The sequence below is a fragment of the Pan paniscus genome, chromosome 9 (assembly GCF_029289425.2).
Source record: "Pan paniscus chromosome 9, NHGRI_mPanPan1-v2.0_pri, whole genome shotgun sequence".
Taxonomy (NCBI): Eukaryota; Metazoa; Chordata; class Mammalia; order Primates; family Hominidae; genus Pan; species Pan paniscus.
The window spans coordinates 102,571,016-102,579,458 of record NC_073258.2 but is presented as its reverse complement, the minus strand read 5'-3'; the positions used below and the strand labels follow the sequence as shown (position 1 = coordinate 102,579,458).

The 8,443-nt window shown below is 38.5% G+C and overlaps 1 pseudogene; it reads left to right on the top strand.

The window, feature by feature from the left end:
• Positions 1-428: 428 nt before the first annotated feature.
• LOC100988986 (plastin-1-like) lies at positions 429-7,923 on the top strand (annotated as a pseudogene).
• Positions 7,924-8,443: the final 520 nt, after the last annotated feature.

Sequence of the window (8,443 nt, the reverse complement as noted above, 5' to 3'; positions counted from 1 at the left end):
AAAAGAGGCCAATGCTGATAAAGCACAGAGAGCTGGGGAAAAGTGGCCAAATGCAACTTCGGTGTGGGGAAAGGACAAGCCATGTCCCCACATGTTTTTGGTCATTCTAATGTTTTTGGTGTTCATTCTACAACTCAAAGGGCAACCACTGAATTGTTTCAAGTGTGTTATGAACTGCATGAATGAATGCACGCACCTGCGCATGGTATGGCAGGGACAAATTTGCATTTGGAAAGATCACACTGACTGCAGTGTGAGAAAGTGGTTGAAAGGAAGCCAGATAGCCTGTCATAAGACCAACTGAGGATTGCTGCCATGGAGTAGGGTGGAGGTAGTAGACATGGGTTAGAGAGGTATTTAGGCCATAACTCAGTAGCAATAACTCAATGGGCCATGGGATCTAAGTACCATCCTCAGTAAAAGGCAGCATGTTCCTTAGAGTAAAGGCTGTTCACAGGTCTGATGGAGGGAAAGTAAAAGGAGAGACTGTCATATATTATTGGGTCAGAAAGCAAATATGTGTTGAGCAAATGAGAGAAGTACATCAAAATGACTCAGAAGCCAGTTTGGAGGAGTTCTCATTGGCTAAATGTGAGACAGTCTGAGCATCAAAACCATAAAAACGGTTGTGGATTAAAATATGTCGAAGACAGAAATAGAATCTGTAACTACACAGCTATAAAATAAAGGTCAGTGTGTGGAGGGGGAAACTCTTCTTTACAGAGCATGTCAGCTAATAAGTGGAGAATGTGTGAAATAATTAGAAAATCATTACTTTGCAACACATATGTAATAATTCAGGAAGATTTATCAATGGACACCAAATTCATTGGGTTAACAGAATGGTCTCAAAACATCACTCTACAGGTTATTTAATTGCAAAGAGAAAACAGTAACTTTATTGGAGTGATTTGATGACACTACCTTAACTGAGTGATGAAATTTAGCCTCATTAACATTGGAACAAAGTGACATTATGTACTTCTAGTGATGATACATCTTCTGAGACACACAAAATCACCTAAGTAGTATTTTTGCCAAACATACATAACCTGCATCTAAATGTAAAGATTTGTCTGCTATCAGAGAAATCAAGATTGAGATATAAGACAAATTACCTGGACTCTTCAAAAATGCCACTGTCACTAAGAACAAAAAAGAGCACACGTGTGTGTGTGCATGTGTGTGTGTTCTCCATCAAAGGCTAAGAGGATGTGACAACCAAATGAAACGCATAATCCCTTGATTGAATCCTGGATAGGGGAAAAATAGCTATAAAGAGCCTTTATCTAGATGAAGGTTATACAGGTGTTCATTGTATTGTATTTCAAGCAGAAATAACTTTCCAATATAAAATATATCATATGTTATATATGCCATACATGGATATATTATAGAATAATTATAATCTGTATTCAGAAATGTATTGTCAAAATTGTCCTAATTTGCAGTAGATGTGTTTCAGTATAAGATATAGTTTTTCTCAAAATTCTTTCCTGTGATCTCCTTTTAAAAATTTTGTTCCTCTTGCTGTTCAATTCTCTACACTTGTAAATTTTCATCATATCTTGAACACAGTTGTTTGCTTTGATTGATATCAAGCACTGTGCCAGATGCTGAAGACCCGGAGATAAATAAGAAAAAAAGGTTTTCTGCCCCAGAAGAACTGATAGGCTACTAGAGAACAGAAAAAAGATAAATTAAAGTCCAGTGTCTTAAGAACCTTAGGACAATTGGATTTATTTAAGCTGATTCATTATTGTGCGCTGCAGTTTAAAATGATGCCTAGATGTAAGCAGCTAATGTGGGTTTTCTTAGCTTCCTTTTAAAAATACCCATGAAGTCACCATAAAGGAGGAAAACTGACAACATCACTTAAAATTAAGACTTAGGGGAACTATGGATGAGAAGTCAAAGTGTGTGTTTCTGTTTCTGACCCTGTGAGAAGGGAGCTGTGGGTTTGATGATTAAACAAGACAGTGAATGTGAAAGCAACTAGTGAACTACAAGATAAAGAGATATAAAGACCTGAAGGTAGTCTTTCCTATCCAAAGTTGGAAACAGTACTACTATCATTTCTTGGGAGGAGCTTGAAGAAGTAAAAGAAGTGTTTAGTAGAATAGATATTCACAATAGTGGGTAAGTCCGTGACTATGAACTTCAAGACCTATTTAAGGTTAAGCAAGCCTTCCTATGCCTGGCTACAAGGTATAAGAGAAAATTCTAGCAGTTGCTGACAACAACCAAGATGGCAAAATCAGTTTGAAAAATTTGTGTCACTGATGCAATAATTAAAAAGGAAAGACTGTAGTCTTATACATGAAGCATCTGATACCCATGAACCTCAATGATGGCAGTATCTTCAAGTTACTTGCAGATCTCATCCTTCTTTGCAAAATGATCAATTTATTTGAACCAGATACAACTGATGAAAGAGCCATTAATAGAAAGCTCGCCGCTTTCACTCTTTCTGAAAATTTAAACCTAGTTGATATGATTGAGCTCTGTGTCCCCACCCAAATCTCACCATGAATTATAGTTCCCATGATCCCCAAGTGTCATGGGAGAGACCCTGTGGGAGGTAATTTAATCATGAGGGCAGTTAACCTCATGCTGTTGTCATGATAGTGAGTTCTCATGGGATCTGATGGTTGTATAAGGGGCTTTCCCCCTTTTGTTCTGCAATTCTCCTTCCTGCCATCATGTGAAGAAGGACATGTTTGCTTCTGCATCCACCATTCACCATGATTGTAAGTTTCCTGAGGCTTCCCCAGCCCTGTGGAATGGTGAATCAATTAAAACTCTTTCCTTGATAAATTACCCAGTCTTGGGCAGTTCCCTATGGCCATGTGAGAGTAGACTAATACAGTAAATTGGTATTGGGTAGTGTAAAGATACCTGAAAATGTGGAAGTGACTTTGGAACTTGGTAACATGCAGAGGTTGGAACAGTTTAGAGGGCTCAGAAGACAGGAAGATGTGGGAAAGTTTGGAACTTCCTAGAGACTTGTTAAATGGCATTAACCAAAATTCTGATGGTGATATGGACAATGAAGTCTGGGCTGAGGTGGTCTCAGATGGAGATAAGGGACTTGTTAGGAACTGGAATAAAGGTGACTCTTGGTATGTTTTAGTAAAGAGATTGGCTTTTTTTTTTTTTGGCTCTTCCTTTGCCCAAAGATCTCAAAGATCTGTGGAATTTTGAATTTGAGAGAGATGATTTTGGGTATCTGGCAGAAGAAATTTCTAAGCAGCAAAGTGTCCAAGATGTGACTTGGGTGCTATTGAAAGCATTCAGTTTTATGTATTCACAAAGTTATGGTTTGGAATTGGAATTTAGGTTTAAAAGGGAAGCAAAATTAGGAAAATTTGCAGGCTGACAATGTGATAGAAGAGAAAAACCCATTTTCTGCGGAGAAATTCAAGCAGTCTGCAGAAATTTGTATAAGTACTGAGGAGCCAAATGTTAATCACCAAAACAATGGGGAAAATGTCTCCAGGGCATGTCAGAGGTTGTCCCAGCCATCCCTCTCATCACAGGCCCAGAGCCTTAGAAAGAGAAAATGGTTTCATGGGCCAGGACTAGGTCTTTGCTGCTTTGTGCAGCCTCAGGACTTGGTGCCCTGTGTCCCAGCCATGACTAAAAGGGGCCATGGTACAGCTCAAGCCATGGCTTCAAAGGGTACAAACCCCAAACCTTGGTGGCTTACACATGGTTTTGGGCCTGAGGGTGCACAGAAGTCAAGAATTGAGGTTTGGGAACCTCTACCTAGATTTCAGAGGATGTGCGGAAATGTCTGGATATGCAGGCAGAAGTTTACTGAAGGCGTGAAGGCTTCATGGAGAATCTCTGCTAGGCCAGTGAGAAAGGGAAATGTGGGGTTGAAGCCCCTACACAGAGTCCCCACTGGGGCACCGCCTAGTAGAGCTGTGGGAAGAGGACCACTGTCTTCCAGACCTCAGAATGATAGATTCACCGGCAGCTTGCTCTGTGAGCCTGGAAAAGCCACAGAGACTCAACGCCAGCCCGTGAAAGCAGTCAGGAGGGGGCCCGTACCCTGCAAAGCCATAGGGGCAGAGCTGCCCAAGGCTGTGGCATCCCATATCTTGCATCAGCGTGCCCTGGATGTGAGACATGGAGTCAAAGGAGATGATTTTGGAGCTTTAACATTTGGCTTCCCTGCTGGATTTTGAACTTGTATGAGGCATATGGCCCCTTTGGTTTGGCCAATTTCTCCCATTTGAAACAGGTATAATATGCCTGTACCCCCATTGTATCTAGGAAGTAACTAACTTGCTTTTGATTTTACAGACTCATAAGTGGAAGGGGTTTGCCTTGTCTCAGATGAGACTTTGGACTTGGACTTCTGAGTTAACTGAAATGAGTTAAGACTTTAGGGGACTGTTGGAAGGGCATGATTGTGTTTTGAAATGTGAGGACATACAATTTGAGAGGGGCCAGGGGCAGAATAATATGGTTTGGCTCTGTGTCCCCACCCAATCTCACCTTGAATTGTAGTTCACATAATGTCCCCATGTTGTGGGAGACATCTGGTGGGAGGTAATTTAACCATGGGAGAAGTTACCCTCATGCTGTTCTCATGATAGTGAGTTAGTTCTCATGAGATCTGATGGTTTTATAAGGGTCTTTCCCCCCTTTTGCTTGGCACTTCTCCTTCCTGCTGCCATGTGAAGAAGGGTGTGTTTGCTTCCCCTTCCACCATGATTGTAAGTTTCCTGAGACCGCCCCAGCTGTGTGGAACTGTAGTCAAGTAAACCTCTTTACTTTATAAATTACTCAGTCTTGGGCAGTTCTTTATAGCAGCATGAGAATGGACTAATACACTAGACCCGAAGTCTGTCTCGACCATTAGTTGTACAGTGGTCAACATCAGCGCACAGAATCTCAAAGAAGGAAAACCTCACTTGGTCTTAGGACTTCTCTGGCAGATCATGTAAGTTGGTCTTTTTGATGGTATTGAGATTTCTAGGAATGAAGCTCTGATTGCATTGCTAAATGAAGGTGAGGAACTAGAGATGCTGATGTAGCTTTCTCCTGAGGAATTACTGCTGTAATGGGTGAATTATCATCTGGCTGATGCAGGATGTTGTACCATCAACAACTTCAGCCAAGGCAATAAGGATTCAAGAGCCTATTTTCATCTGCTTACACAAATTGATCCTAAAGGTGACTGGGAATATGGACTTTTCAGTCCATCTTCAGGATTTCATAAGAAAAATGATCTGAAGTGTGCTGGACTTATGCTTCAAGAAGTAGATCAACTTGGCTGCAAACAGTTTGTTACTCCTGCAGATGTGGTTTCAGGCCATCCTAAACTTAATTTAGCTTTCATAGTTAATCTGTTTAATATCTATCCATGCCTACACAAGTTGGATAATAATGACATCAATATAAACTTATTGGAGGGAGAGAGCAAAGAAGAGAGGACATTTCAGAACTGGTGCATTCCTTAGGAATCAACCCATACATTAATCATTTGTACAGTTACCTTGCAGATGCTTTAGCAATCTTTCAGCTCTATGATATGATCTGAGTGTCAGTCAACTGGAGCCATGTCAACAAACCTCCTTATCCTGCCCTTGGAGGGAACATAAACATTGATAACTAACTATGCAGTGGAACTTGGGAAGAATAAGGCCAAATTCTCCTTCGTTGGCATTGCTGGGCAGGACCTAAATGAAGGGAATTCAACATTTATTCTGGCATTGGTTATGGCAGCTGATGAGAGGGTACACACTGAATATGAACAAAACCAAATTCTCCTTCGTTGGCAGGACCTAAATGAAGAGAATTCAACATTTATTCTGGCATTGGTTATGGCAGCTGATGAGAAGGTACACATTGAATATGTTATCAGATCTTGGAAAGGTTGAAAGTGCACTTTTAAAAGTACAAATAAAAATACTTTTATTTCCAGCTTCAAGATATGCCACTTCAGTTGCTTGTGAGATCAGTGCCCAGATATATGCATTGCGTGTTGACCTTGTGGAAGCAAAACCAAAAATGGTTATGTCAGTGTTTTCTTGTTTAATGGGAAAAGGACTGAACAGAATAAAATAATGAAACATTTAATATTTTTTTCTGCCACATTAAATACATTGGATGCCCCACAGTTTAAAGAATTTTGAAATGCAGTGGGTATAAAACTAGGGATTATTTGTGTGTTCAAAATAGTTATACATTCATTAATGAATTCAATATCCTGTTCGTACTAGTTAGAATGTGTCAACCTTTTTGGATAACAGTTAATTCACCAATTGATACTGATAATAAAATATGTTCATTATCAAGCTCATACTTCATGATTAAATTATTTCTGTTTCTTGAAAATCTTATTAAAACAAGACAAATTCATTCTATTTCATGGTTCAAAAAGATGAACACAAAAAAGCTTTTACAGGTTCTGCTGCAAAATATGTTCTGATTTTTTTGTTTTACATAATTTTGATCATAAATGCATTGGAACTCATAATTTAGTTTAATCCTTTTATTTTCTTCCTCCAGCTATGTAAAGTGGTCTAAAAACACTTTTCTGTAAGTTTCTATATTGTCTAAAACCTTGAAGTGACATGTATTACTCATTAATAGGAAACTTTTTTATATATGAGGACTAATTATTTAATAAACTTCAAAGTTCACTCTCTTAAAAAAAGGACTTAGGGAAAACCTAATGCCACAATCTGTTTGCAAGTCCCACTGATTCTGAGGGAGGTGATGCTGGACTGAGGAGGACACACACAGGCATGGCTTCTGGAGCAGAGGCTGCTGGAGGAATGCATGAAGACAGTTTTTACCCCTCCAATTGTGTGTTCTGAGTCCTTGATTTGTTCCTGTAAGAAACATGGCAGCTGCCTTCTCTAATAGGCCAGACTACGCTTTCCCTCTTTCTGTCATTCTTTTTCACATCGGCTTTTTATTTTATAGTTAATTATGAAATATTTCAAAATACAGAAAAGTATATACAGAAAAGTGAAGTATAACAGAAATTTATGCACTTACACCTAGATTTTAGAAAGGTATGAAATCATCATTTAAAAAGTGTTTAGCATGTTTATTGAAAAAAAGTTAATAGAAAACACTTAATTAAAACATTTTATTTTCCAGATTCTCATGAAAATTCCATTGTAATTTTTAGGATTTGTGAATATTATTGTTATTATTAATTTTAGGGACTGGGTTTTGGTCTGTTACCCAGGCTGCAGTGCAGTGGAAGCCTCACATCTCCATATCATTTACTCTCTCCATTCCTAGAGGTAACCGCTAACTAAATTTAGCATCTATTCTTATTTTCTATGTTTTTCAATTTTTGATATTACTTTTAATACATAGGTTTATGTGCACAAAATATATATTATTGCTTCCTGTGTTTCTAAAATAGACATGAATTGAATCATATAGAACTTGCATTCTTTAAAACCTGTTCTTATTCACTCAATATTTTCAATATTTGTCTTTGTCGACCCGTGCAAGTCTTTTTGTCTTTCTACAGATGCATGGGTTTCTCTTCTATTAAAAAGCCATGCTTTGTCTATCTTCTCATCTATTAGGCTCTTGAGAACTCTTCTTTGTCCTTTCCTGCACTTTTCTACCTGGTAGGGAGGTTGACTTTTTCGGAATATATCACTTGGCTTCCTCTGCTCTTTTCCTTTTGTTTGGATTCAGGAAATTAGGGCACTAGCTGGAGAGCAAAGTGTTGAAACAGATAGAAATCATAGTATTTATTTGCTGTTTATTTCCTTTCAGGCCAGGTATCTGCTCAGGCCATCTCCTTCCATAGCTACAGCTCTCACTGGGTTGTGGAAACTGCACAACACCTTTTCCTTACCCTTCAGGCTAGTCAAGGTGATGGCTTCCTGTTGCTGTCAGTCCCGCGTGTTTCTTCACCCCTTGTTGGATCCCTAATCATGTTCTTGCCTCTGTCAATAGACTTTTCATGAATTCTTATCAATAATCCGTTTGACTGTGTCATCTATTTTTCTGCTAGGACCCTGACTATTGAAACTGGTTACAAATAAGTATTCTAGCAATGACTACAAGTAGGATAGAAAGACGTCTCAGGTGCCAAAGCAAATCTTTATTATTGTGTAGGTATGCGTATATTGTATAATGGGTGCTTTGATTTATATACACCTATTTGCTTTTGTACATCAGCTGTCTATATTATGTCCCTTAATAATATGTAAGCAAAGCCTATTTGAGAAAAAATAAACTGCCATGGGACATGAAAAGTAGAAGTGACTAAATTATGCGGCGTACCACATTCTTGAAAGGCTAAGCATTATTTAAAAATCAATTTCTAAATTAATTTATAATGAAATGCTTATAAAAATCCCATTAGGCTTTAGAGTAATTTTGAAATGTGGTAGTGATTTTAAAGTACTCCTGAAGAATAAACAAGTAAAAATAGCTAATAAAATTTTGA